The 13,741-nt window shown below is 33.8% G+C and overlaps 1 protein-coding gene across 1 annotated transcript in view; it reads left to right on the plus strand.

Moving 5' to 3' along the window:
- The first annotated feature begins 5,751 nt into the window (after window positions 1-5,751).
- Window positions 5,752-13,741, plus strand: part of LOC123529197 (plexin-A1-like) — a 175,504-nt gene continuing 167,514 nt past the window's right edge. The window contains exon 1 of the mRNA XM_053520997.1: window positions 5,752-6,042. The gene's annotated coding sequence lies outside the window, so the exon portion shown is untranslated. The remainder of the gene's footprint in view (window positions 6,043-13,741) is intronic.

A 13,741-nucleotide genomic window follows, 5' to 3' on the forward strand; every position in this document is an offset into this window, starting at 1 on the left:
CACCTTTAAAAAATCACCAGATTTAAAAGCTGTTACATGTCTTCACTTTGATGCATTTGCAACAATGTAACCAGTGTTTAAACTTAACATAACTAGGTAAAACATCGTTTTTGACAATTGTTTACATTTATTTCTTTACAAATGACATTCTTTTTTAAAGGGGGACAACTCCTTTAGAATATTGTAAGTATCCAATTCTATGGGACAGGACAGTAAAACATGTATTGGTCAGATAAGTTGTTTGTCAAGATGTTGTTTGTTTACTAATAATTTCTGTTGTTTTGTGATGGATACTGCTAAACCTTAAGGTTGCCTTTTTAGCATTTCAGGTGGTTTGATAGTTAAAGCATGGCAAAAACTGATTGGACAGAGCTGTTGTATTAACTCCAAATAAATTTTTATTTTATGTAGCTGAGTTGCCCTAAGGTCTGCTTCCTCAGGCTGAGGTTAGATATCAGTACTGGTGACCATAGAAAGAAGACAGGATTAAAAAAATATATTCTTGGCATTCTTAATACTGACCTTCAGAATAAATAACAAACTCTGTCTCATTCATTGTATGTGATGTGTAACTAATTATTGCTAATTGTTCATTATTGACCTGTTTGTGTGCCTGTAATGGTCTATAGTAGTTGATAGATGTTTAAATTGTCTCTAATTGATTCCTTGGCCTCACTGTGATCTGATTGACTGGAACTAATACAATGACCTTACAGTTGTGTATTGCCCAAAGAATAATTAGTCACAGTCTCCTGAAGAGTATTGGGGCATGGTGATCTCATCAACTGTAGGTTTCTGCAAGTCAGCTCTCCCACACATCTAGTTCTCATGAACACACATGTATGTTCAAACCCCACTGGGATCACGGCCACACTTTCTCATATGACCTTAATACTAATTTTTTCAGGAAGCAGACTCAAGAGAACTTCAAAAAAGCTTTAGGCTTTCATCACAATCGAGCTTGATAAATTAGTATAAACCAAAATACACTTCATTCCAAAGCAGGTTATCATCATCTAAACTTTTATTACCCTCGAGTAACCAGTTTCCATGATAGTAAGGAATGAAACAGCATGCAATTCGTAAAAAATAATTTAAAAACTCTAACTATTTTACATAGAAATAAAGTGAAAAACATACCTTGTTTTATTCCAAAAGTGTCAAAAAGTATTTTATGTTGCTAACTGATGGGCACTGACATTTTGAAACATCAACCGAAACTGACTTCCATTTAGACTGGTACAACAGTTTTCGTAACCTTTGCGAAATGGTTGAAATAAACGGAATGAAAAGTACTGCAATAACGGAGACACTAAAACATTAAAAGTTTATTCGTTTTCTATCACTTTTGACACAAATGTACTGTTATGACTTTATTAGCATACACAAATTAACACTCCAGTATGCATTGCCAAGGATAGTTGGCGAATACTGCCTGTGTTATCGTTTTGATGGGGGTGGGCTTCTATAAACTTACAAAATAAATTACAAAGAAGTTTACAGTAAACAATCCATCTTGCAATTTTTATGACTGTTGCCTGTGTATTGATAAATACTTTAATTGAAACAAATGACCACGACCTTCTAAATCAACCAACAACATTACTTTAGGAATTTTTACATTGTACAAAAGTCTTTTTGAGTCTCTAGCCAAATTATAAGGAAGTGCATTTTCTCTTCATTTCGTTAATTTATAAAATCAACTAAAGCTTTTGAACCAGTCGCCCAAGGCAGAAAATGTAAACAATCAGCTGCAATATGTCATTTTAAGGAAACCACGATGTATTATATAAAATTAAGTGGACAAAGTAATGTGCATTATTGCATTAACATGTTTATACTATTTTACGTTAGTATGGGAAGTAAATCTGTTTTCTTCCACTTTCAAGTACTACACTTAAACTGTTTTAAAACTGTTTTATTTGATTAAACACCTATTTTTACGTAAAATGTTACTACACGTAGCATATTTGGGTGCAGAAGATGACTCGACGATTCTGAAGTTGGCTTCTGGGTTAAGACGTCAGTAAACAAAACAGCACGTAAGCTACATGTAAAATTTCTGATATCACGAAATGAAAGGTATCACGATTTGAGGTTACTCGAGGGTATGTCAACTGCGCTAACGGTAAAAATGAAAGCAAAGTATTACCATGTAAAGCTGATTTTATTTATCTAAAATTTGTATTTTCTGAATATTTTGTTGATGCTCTTCCAGCTCCCTCTGTATGTTTATTTTCTGCCTCAGGGGGCCTCCATGGCCATTAGTAGTTAAGGTCGCTGACTTAAATCACTTGCCCCTCATTGATGTGGGTTCGAGCCTCACTTGGAGCGTTGAATTCTTCATGTTTCATGTGAGGAAGCAATCCAGCTGGCTTACAGAAGGTCGGTGATTCTACCCGGGTGCCTGCTCGTGATTAAATAATGCACAGAGGGGCACCTGGGACCTTCCTCCACCATCAAAGCTGGAAAGTCGCCATATGACCTATAATTGTGTCGGTGCCAACGTTAAACCCAACAAAACAAATAAATAAATTTCTGCCTCAACCATATAGGAGGGGTGTTTAAGATGGCATGGTTACAATTAATCCCTGCAGGGGCTTGAACCTTTTAACCTTTTTGAGGAATGATCATATCAGTATGTATGCATCTGGTTTTCCTTCTAAAGTTTTGATCAAAGCTGTGTCAAATCATGTTAGCCAAGTTTTAAATATGATTCCCTAGATATGAAGTTATCAGATAGAATATAAATTCTAATAACTGATATTTATTGTTCCCTGAAAAGAACCCGCAGTGCATGCGTAGGTGTTCAGCTGTCTATTGGAAGAATTTAATTCATAGATTTGTCAACTGAGAAACATTTTAAAAATAATCTTACCATGCGGGACGATGTCTGGTTTCCTGTAATGGTATAGGTTATATGAGTACCTACGTTTCTTTTTAAGGTTCATGCTGAGACAATAAGGAATATCTTAAAAGCACTTTGGCGATCTTTGCATAAACCCAGGGGACCATTTCTGTTTCAGTAAACATTCATTTTTCATGAAATTGGGTCTTTTATAAATATCTGGGAAAAAAGCATTAAAGCTAAGTACTGTCATAAAGCAGATTAAACCAGGAAACCTTGCATGATGGAGGAGGAAAAAATATGCTGTTACTGAATGAACTTGTTTTAAGTAGCTCAAAGGGTAAATCTTGTTATGTTGAAGTACATTGTGCAAGTAACAAAACCTGTTAAAAGCATGATTTTATACTTTGCATTAAGTTAGGGTGTATATAGCATAGTTGTTTTTGTAATTGTTGCAGTTATTTTCGTATAAAATACTTCTCATAGAAGAAGGGATATTCTTGGGTGCACTGTCAACTGCTATCTAAACCTAATAGAATATGTTCCAATTGTTGGACCAATGTAGGAATCATTTTCAGATGTTTTCATGTAAGGTAGTACCTAGTTTAAACTTACCATATGATATAAATGTGATTTTGCAATACATTTGAAATTGAATTTTTAAACACAATTTAAAAAAGAATGATTATGTTGTAACTTGTGTTCTTTTGTAGGGATAACGCATGTATTTTTGTGTTATAACATCTGCAGAACCCCGAGGGATTGGTTGGTACCCAAGTCCAGTAGGACGAGGGTACCAGTGATTCCCAAGGGATTCTGAAGATGTAATAACACGAAAAGAACATGGGCTAACGCTATCCTAGCATGAATCGCGTAAAAAAACAAGTAAATAGATACTTTGTCCCTCAACATAATTAAATTTCCAAGAAATGTGCGGTAAAATCTACATTGTTTTTTCACCTTGACGTCATTTCCTTTTTGAATCATACGTTTTGGGGCCGTAATACGTTTTCCCTTTGCCACGGAATGCACATATATAAAAAGGTGTTATAACAGCATGTGAGCGCAAGAATCTCTCTGTTAACACACGTTTTTCTCTCATATTAAACGCCCCCCCCCCCCCCCCCCCCCCCACCCCCCCTCGAAAAATGACAATAACAGCAGTTTTTTGCTAGAATGTAGGTTTAATTCGCTAAAAAATCAAGCACTTCAATGGCATTCCCTGTTCTTTTACCAGGCTAAACTGGCCATCACCACAGTGATATAGCAACAAGAGCCTCCTGTTTGTCCCACCCCCCCATACTGTATCAGAATGCCATAAAAAGAATTATCTGATTTGAGTTTTATGTGGTTTTGCATGTTAATGGTCATAGAATGTGTTTAGATAATGACATGGATTCTGTCAGGCAATAAAGGGCAACAGGATAATCTCTAATCCTGTACAGGCTGGTTTACAATCAATGGAAGTTCTGAAGATTGATTTTTTTTCAATCAGATTTGCACTTAAGTTTTAAGCTAACAAAACAATTTAGATTTACAAAAAAATACAGATTTCTTTGGTCACAATCGCAATGATCAATTATCAATTTAAAGTTTTTTCTTTATGCATACTTAAACTTGGCTTGAAGAAACCAATTCTGTTTGGAAATACTGATACTGTTTAAAATTTCGCTGTGATTCAGCTGTCAGCATGCCCCTATATTAATTTGTGTGTTGTATCTTAACGGCAGTCGATTCTCTGATATTATTTGATTTTCACTTGTTCTTCAGAAATCAATATTCAAGCAAAATGAAGGTAACATAGACATAAGACTGAGGAAAGTTTTGAGAATTTTTTGTACTGAAACCCAGATTTCCAAGTGAGCATTATCAACAGTAGAAGCAATCTTTTATTTATTTTTTTAAAGTACATGAAATGTCATTGCTGTTACGTACATACCACCTCCATGTCGCAGACTGAGACATGATGGTAACTATTAATTTGAACAATTGTAGCTGAAGTGGGACTATTGGAATTATTTTGGAATCGTTAGTAGCGTTGATGTTTTCGTGCACCATGCATAATTCATGTACCCGGGCTTTTATAGCTATTGACATTCCTACGGTCTCAGCCGCTACTGGTTTTAGTCACAACATGATTGATTTCAAAAGAAAAGCCTCACAATTTACTTCGATGCAAGGGTTACAATAATGTGTTAAAATTCTTGTATCCAGAACAAAACAAAAGTTATGCTGTAGCATTACGAAAAGCAGCAGTTTGTAAAATTTGGTTCAATAATTAGAATAGAACAGTTACAGTTGTTTAAAACAAAAACTGTAAAACAAACTATCTTTATTTGGTGTTGATTTTTTTATGAAATCAAAATAGGATGTGTTACCTTTTTTATTGAATAAAGGGTCTATTCTACAAACATTCAGTAAATTCTACAACATACAGGAACTCATGACATATAGTATTTGAAGAATTCAAACTATAATGTCTTTTCAGCTATACAAATATCTGTGACTATAATATCTTTGAAATTATGATTTGCGTGACATTATAATGGAACTATATTTATAGTATGAAATTATGAAGCAATTAAAATACCTATGAGGTTATAAAAATACAGTGCTTATGAACTATAAAATATCTATGAAATTATAAATCTGTAATATAAAATCATAGAAATATGAATCAGATTATAAAACTTTATCATGTATGAAATTATAAAATTGTAAATAAAATATAAAACTATATAAGTATCTATTGAATTAAAAATATTTATGATTTTAGACACAACCGTAATGCAGAAAAAAATAATAGAAATGTTTTGGTTAGCTTGCTATAGGAGCAGTTGTTTTTCCCAATATGATCTAGCAGTGTGGCTACTGTTATAGCAGCCTGAGATATTGGACTGCCGTTATCAGTAAGGCTGAATTGTTCTAGTAGGGACGTTGGTGTACAATATTCTCTGTGTTGGAAACTAACTGTGACAACTGTGAAGGAGAATACGAAATTATAAATTTTAAAATTATTGTCAAAATAATTGCTTTAATGCAATATATGGGATTTCTTAATGATTTAACTGTGAACTTTTTTTTGTATGCGTGTTGTTTACATTGCGGATATCTGACGGACATTTATATCTAACTTTCAGGATTAAAGGAATATTATAGCTGAGTATATTGGATGGTTCTTGCTGCTCTGCTAGGTAAATCTTTATTCACAGAAATATTGTTGTTGTTTTTTAAGTACTATGGGTGCTGTTAATTAATTTCATCTGCTTTAAATATTCATTTGATATTACATCATAAGTTCATAGTAAAGCAAAAATGGCAAAAAGAATTTTTGACAGTAATGAAAGCCAGAACATTTAAGACCTTTTACAGTCTGAACACATTTAACTGAGTCTTAAAGTATTGTAAATCATACACCTTTTCCCTACTTTCCCCCAGACATAGCAATCATATAGTGAAACATCATAGTGTAACATCCATTATGTAGAAATTTACTTCAGAAAACATGCAGTAATCCTTAAATACAATGAAAATAGTTCCTAATTAACTAAATAAAGGCTTATAATAAACTGGTTTGTTAGTAAAAGTGGTTTGTTAGTAATTGTTAATAGAGCTTGAAATATTTATATGAACAAAAGAAAGCAAAAAAAAAAAAAGATAAATTACATTTTACATCTGAATGTTGGACTAATGATGAAATGAAAGTGTATGAAACTTGAAATATTTGTAGTTAAAAAATATCTTTTTCTGTATATGTTATTTTATTCAGTTGTAAAACAAAAGTTACTGTGTCACAGGAATAAAGTTAGGAAAAGGCAGACAAAGCAAAATAATGCTTTTCACATTATATCGACAAGGCTATTACAATATATCCAAATTAAAACACGCGTTTTGTCAGTTTGGGAGAAAACTGCTGACAGTCTGTGTAATTTTACATTATTTTCCCACATACGTAAAGTGGTAATGCGAATGATATTTATATACGGTGAAGTACAGGATCATTGTTAGAGGGAAAATACTTAAATCGAGAGATTTTAGATGGAAAAAAATTAATTTCCTCTCACCGTGGTAGCAGGCTGTCAGAGCGAGAGGATTATAGCTTTACGAATGAAATGAATCGTAAGCGATTTCTGTGCGGCGATATTGATTGATGTGCAAAATACCGAAAATTATACAGAAAATTGATTAAAATGTGAAAATGAGCGTTAAGTGGTTGAATTCTACCAACAGTTTGAATACATGAGACCAGGAAATGAATTTATTTAATTGTTCCCGTATTCATACTAATAATAATGATGTCATAAATTTTTAGAAAAAATGACATAGTTATTGTATTTAAGGGGGCGATATTCGTTGTTATTGAATTAATTTAATTAAAAGTTAGTTTGTAGTATAATACAGGGCTTAGTTGCGCATTAAAATATTTCTAAGACATTTTTTTTTCGGAGCAATTTGGTTTCAACTTAATTATACTTGTTCCCAAAAAGTCTTTTATTGATGTTGCTGCATCTAGCTAATTGGCATGCATTACTGCTTTTGTGCTTTAATAATAGGTCACAATAAAAACATACTAATTATTAAACATTATATAGTATCATTTACTTAAACTGTCGGCATTTAATGACACTCCAGATACAGTTTGTCAAATCTTCCAGTAGATAAAGCAAAATATGTGGTACAAAGTCATTTCTTACTTCTTTAAAATTTATAATAATTTCTCTGTTTGGACAAATGGAAAATTTAATTCAATCTTTTTTTTTTTACACAAAATAAGGAGTCTTAAGTACATAATAGGGTGTAAGTGCATGTAGGTAAGTTAAAGTCCCAGACCTTTTTTTCCACTTATACTTTCTTAAAGTGATTGTCATGTGATGACAAACAGCATTTTCCTATTGACTATTATATTCTCCATAATATTATGTGATTTTAGCATTTTCTTTCATAATTGTGGGGGCCTCCGTGGCCGAGTGGTTAGAGTCGTTGACTTCAAACCATTTGCCCCTCATCGATGTGGGTTCGAAACCTCATTTGGGGCGTAGAATTCTTCACGTGAGGAAGCCATCCAGCTGGCTTACGGAAGGTCGGTGGTTCTACCCAGGTGCCCGCTCGTGATGAAATAGTGCACGGAGGGGCACCTGGGGTCTTCCTCCACCATTAAAGCTGGAAAGTCGCCATATGACCTAAAATTGTGTCGGTGCGACGTTAAACCCAACAAAATAAAATAAATAAATTCATAATTGTAAGCAGTGCTTATGGAGAATACAGTCATAATCACATTGGAATTATGACAGTTGTCATTATTGGTCAGCTTCACTGTTGATTGCTAGGATTTCAATATTTTGTGTGAAATTGTTGAACACCTGACTGCTTGTTAAAATACCAGTGATTCACAATGAACTTACTAGAGGTTGTTTAATAAACTGCCGATGAAAAGAAGACAGGCAGGCAGCTTGCTAACTACCTTAATTGGAGATAAATGAAAACTGTTAAAGTCATACTGTGCTAAATAAAACTTAGTCTCACATGGAGTTCATTATCTATTTAAATCTGTTAGGTTCTATTAACAATATTAATCGGGCTTTTCTTACTCTGTTTCATCTATAGTTAACCTTTAGCCTGTTGGCAGCAAGTGATTCTGCCTTTGGGACCAGTGCGCGCACGTCCATGCATATTTTCCATTCATTCTATATTGATTTTTTGGAAACCATGAATTTTTTTGCCTATATGAAATTAAAGAATTTTACAGTAATTTGCCTTAACTTAAACACAGGAGAAAATAATTGAATCTGCATTCACTTTGCTCGGTAGTCTCTGGAAAGAAATAAAGAAGGTCCCTAATTTGTTGATTTATGGCTCCAACTTAAAAGTTTTTTATATATATATTTTATGAGCCCTCCTGTTGGTTTTTTGAAGGATGTTGGGGATTAAAATACATGATTAGATTATATTTTATTAGAAATGTATGAGTGCTGTAACTTAATTTCATTGCTGATGTCTCCTTATCGTCATAATGCTCTTGACCTAATTAACTTCGGGTTGTAGAGTAACGAAATATTTGTTGTTTACAGCTTTCTTAGTTTACCTTGCTGAAATATCTGCTGGAAATAGGACAAGAACCAAAAAATGAATATTAATAAAAGAATTTTGTTGTTACAATCAGTTTGTATGGTATCTTAATGTGCCTTCTCTAACTCGAGACTGTGACTCTGTCACTCATAAAACTAAGAATGGAGACCAGTCTATGAATGACACTCTACCATTGGTCAGTTTCCCAAACAACCGATCAGATGCTGGAAATTTGAGACTGGTCTCCAGTTCTTAAGTTTGTTATTCTTTTGATGCCCAAACTAGCAATTTCTTTTGAGTAGCAGGTATCTTTTCACCTCATTTATAAGAAAAATTATCAATTTCAGTTTTTATTGGCATTGTTTTGATGTTGCTAAATTTCATGAAATAAATCACCAAACTGTTTCTGAGATTTGAAGATTTGAGCTGAAGTGAGAGGTTTTACTGTATGATGGCTTGCTTTGTGCTCCTAAGATCAAATGTTTAGTTGATCTTTGAAGCAAGAGCATTTAATTCCATAGGCAAATCCCTGAGATTAAAGCGGAATTATACAAGACTGTTTTGCAAGGGAATGTTTATGTCCTTTAATATCCTTTGTAAGAGTTTTAATATCCGCAATGGCATTTTCACATTTTCCAGTCACAAAGTCATCTCTAGGGAACGCATTTTCTGCTGGCATAGGTCACAAGATGCATGTCTTATTTGATTACATTTTCAAAGAAATCTAAGGATTTGACATTACAATATTAATTATATTTTTGCTTTTCTGAAATAGACTCATAAATGTTGCCTTAGATTAGATATAGAAAGATGTTGGAATGGTACAATCATGACATTAATGTTTATAGAAAATGTTGGAAACTGTGATGTACACTGATACAATGTGGTGATAAAAACACCTGGAATAATTGAAGGGAAAGATTAGATCATATCTCTGAGATGTAGGATTACTTTCAAAAAACCTGATTATCATAGGTAAAATTGGGCTTTGTTTTGTGTCAGTTGGAAACATTTTCATGTGGCTGATTTAATCAGAGATAAAAAGTGGATGAAAAAGAATTTCATGGAGGTATTTTTATATATTTTTTTCTTGAAAATTTTTGTTGCTTTCCCCAGATTTTATTTGTCCATTTCAAGTGTCAAGCCTGACAGCTCAAGGCTCTCATTGTAAATGTAGATGAAGTCTATTGTTTTTTGGGGGGTTTTTTTTGTTGTTTTTTTTTTTTAAACTAAAAAAATATATGAGATTATGTCATTTCTTTTAAATGATTTTAAAATGTTCCAGACATGTTGCTGATATTGTGCCCCATGAACCCCATGCAGGACTTAGATATATGACCATACCCTTAAGCTTTTTTTTGGGGGGAGGGGGGTGACAGGGGGCGTTGTTAGGGGGTATGGAGGGGTGTCCATTGCCATGTTTGAATCATTCACGGAAGTTGAGATAGTACACGAAGCTGTACTTTACTGACCATGTCATAGTGCTTAAACTGGGGTGGTCTCGAAAATTATGACAACAAAAGGCTTTTGTTATGGGCCAACCCATTAATAGATGATAGTCTGCAAAGTAGTTATGATTGGTGTTCAGTTACCACATTGCCGATGATTGAATGTGTTTTAAGTGACAGATGTTGCTCTTTCATGACAGTTTTATCTTTGTGCTATTATCTTGATCCCATTTTTATGTTAACTTTATGAAATTGACAAGTTATCAGAACAAAAGAACCTTTTTACAATGTTGTCATTGCTCCCAAACACAGCTGTTTTCAAAATTTTCCCATTAATCATGAAAGCTTATGCACATTGTGTCTGCTATTTGATCTGGGTTAATTAGGCGTTTGATAATTACACAATTTTGTTGTTTGACTATTGAACCTGCAAGCTCCTGGAGGCAACAGATTGCTGATAGCTAGGCAACAAGTCACATGATTCTTAGATGCCATATTTAGACTGAGACTGGTTCATTTAGAGTGGGCATTAAATTTCAGAACTTGCTTTAAATTTCATACTTGCTTTAGACAGGCTTCCATTTATTGTCGCTTGAATGACATTTTCAATGGAAGATATTTTTTCAAGTAGTAGTATCTCCAGAATCATTGTTGTAGTGTGTAAAATTTCTCATTGTTTCCACAAGGTTGCTGATAAAAACGCATGTTGCTTGAAATTGCATGCTCCGTATCATTAAGATGATTAATGACATTGGAAAGGTGTTTTATGATTCCTGTATAGTATGGCAGAAATGACAATTCTGCTGTGATCATTCTGTATCCTCTTATTGTATGCATTTGATAGTTCCTTTTCATTTAGATTTGTTGGTTTATATTGTAGGAATGTAATTGTGATACATTCTCGGAACTGGATTGAAATATGATTGATTAAGCGGAGAAATGATGTTTGTAACGTCTTTCCCCCTGTGTGACATTGATGGATGGGTTCATGGTATCAGCACTGAGTAAGCAGATGGCCATCGCAGGGAACCATTGGAACTCAGTCACTGACTTAATTACTTGTCTTTAAAGCATCAGAGATTTGAGTGACTTGTGGTTGCTTTAATTATACAGCATTCTGCTTCGCGAAGTTCGAAGTTCGGCGACGTGACCTGAATGCTGCATTTCTCCGTCAAAAATTTCAAGATCAATTATTATATCAGAATTTTTAGGGGGGGAAAATTAAACAGCAAGAAAATTCTTCCTGAATTTATTAGAAAATAGTTCTCAGAATAGTTTCATATCTTAATAATTCATCAAATATTGAGATAAAGATTATAACCAGCAGACACCAGAATGAATTTTTTGTGTTTTATTAAGTCTGATATTTACATCATAACTAGATTTTCCCATGCCACATGCAGTGTGCAATGCAGATAAATTGATAATAGAAGGTGGTGTTTTATTGATTGAATATGATTAAATATTTGAGCTGAAGGGAGTGATAAATTTGACACCTAAGACATTAGATATTGATGATTTAGATTCTGCCACCTTGGTTTGTGAGAAAAAGACCCAAATTTGCATGACCTGACTGTATTATTTCAACCACTGATTTATTCAACTGCTTGTTTACAAAGGGACTTTATTTAAAACTTTATTGGAAGATTTATGAAAAACCCATCTTCTTTTGTATCTCCAAGTTATCAATAAATCTTCGCCAGAAAGAGTGTAAAACAGATTGACAGGGTATGGCAGAATCTGATAAGTAAACTAAGGATCCTTTGTTTCCAATTGTCCGAATTAGTACACACTTGGATGTGGACCAAGTTCTTCATTTTCATTTGATTTTGCCTGTTCTGCCTGATAGATCAAAGACCTACAGGCAACAGGTGTTGTGTGGCAGAATATAAATATTCATTTTACTCACCTTTTAGCATAAAGGATACACTTGTTCAAAACATTGAACTATCTTTGTGCCTGGTCTAACAGCCATGAAATGTTTGGCTAATTGTGATTGACAGGCGATTAAACCAATGAGAGTTTAAGTGGTCTCGGTGAACAATTTGTTTACATTCTGTAATTACTGACCATTCATCCCCAATCACCACATGCTGTAAACTTTTAATTAATTTGCAGTTTATCCCATTCACATTCTGTACTGCATTAATTGAATTTTGAAAGCTTTAAAAGGGGATACTCTCCATACCTACACCATAATGTAAAAGAAATGATACCATGTGTGGATTAATTTTCACTGGTTTCCTGGTTTAGCCAGTTGCAGGGAAGAATTAAAATTCCCATTCATTTTATGTACTCACAAATTCATATCCCCTCAAATAGCTGTTTTAGCCAGATTACAAAATTTCATGCAGACAAAATGAAATGTTTTCACAACTGTTAATTTTGTGAATTAAGTATACAGACATGAATTTTACTGAGTCATAGGGCGACCGCCACCTAGATCTTATGAATTCTATTTTATCCTGTTTGAAAGAAAACATACATTTTTGCTGTTATAAGATTCTAAATGCTTACATTAAAACTTGTTTGCCAATATTTTCATGCGTTTTCATTATTTTACGCACTATTTTTATACTGAAAATATCTACATAATCAAAACAACCAATATAGTGAATTCAATTCAGACCATTTTTATATGCCTAAAAGGGACGTATTATGTTATGATACCATGTCCGTCTGTCTGCCTGTCCATTAGCAATTTCGTGTCTGCTCTGTAACAGTACTCTTGAACACCTTGAAGGATTTCGAAGAAAATTGATACAAATGTTCACCACATCGAGACGACATGCAGAGCACTTGTTTTGGATGGCTCACTTCAAGGTCAAGGTCACACTTAGGGGTCAAAGGTCATATGACTTTGTTTCTTGTCCGCTCTGTAACTCTTGAACTGCTTGAAGGATTTTAAAGAAACTTGGCACAAATGTTCACCACATCAGATGAGACAAATACATCATATTGTTGATAATATTATACATGTCAAAGAATCACTTCTTTTTTACTTTAAATTACCTTTTTCTATATGCAAGTACTGTCGAAAAAATTGCTTTAAAAGACAACTCTGGAGACTCTTCCTTTTAAATTTTGCTGGCTCAGTGTATACGAGCAGTGCATCACAAAAGGCAGCCAAGTTTTTCACTGATTACCCTTATTTTGCAAAGAAAATCTTTTGGACCAGCTTTTAAAATTGGCATGTCTGGCGACGTAATTGCTTCAATTTGTAATAGTTTTTGTCATTTCCTGAGACAGATGCAGATCTTTGAAGCCCTTCTCAAACTTTATCTGTTAAAACCGTCTGCAGCATTGAATTTTCTGTCTGCTGCAGTAAAATTTCCATATGCTGCATTGATATATCCGTCTGCTGTATTGAATTCACCGG

The sequence above is a fragment of the Mercenaria mercenaria genome, chromosome 13, assembly GCF_021730395.1.
Source record: "Mercenaria mercenaria strain notata chromosome 13, MADL_Memer_1, whole genome shotgun sequence".
Classification (NCBI taxonomy): Eukaryota; Metazoa; Mollusca; class Bivalvia; order Venerida; family Veneridae; genus Mercenaria; species Mercenaria mercenaria.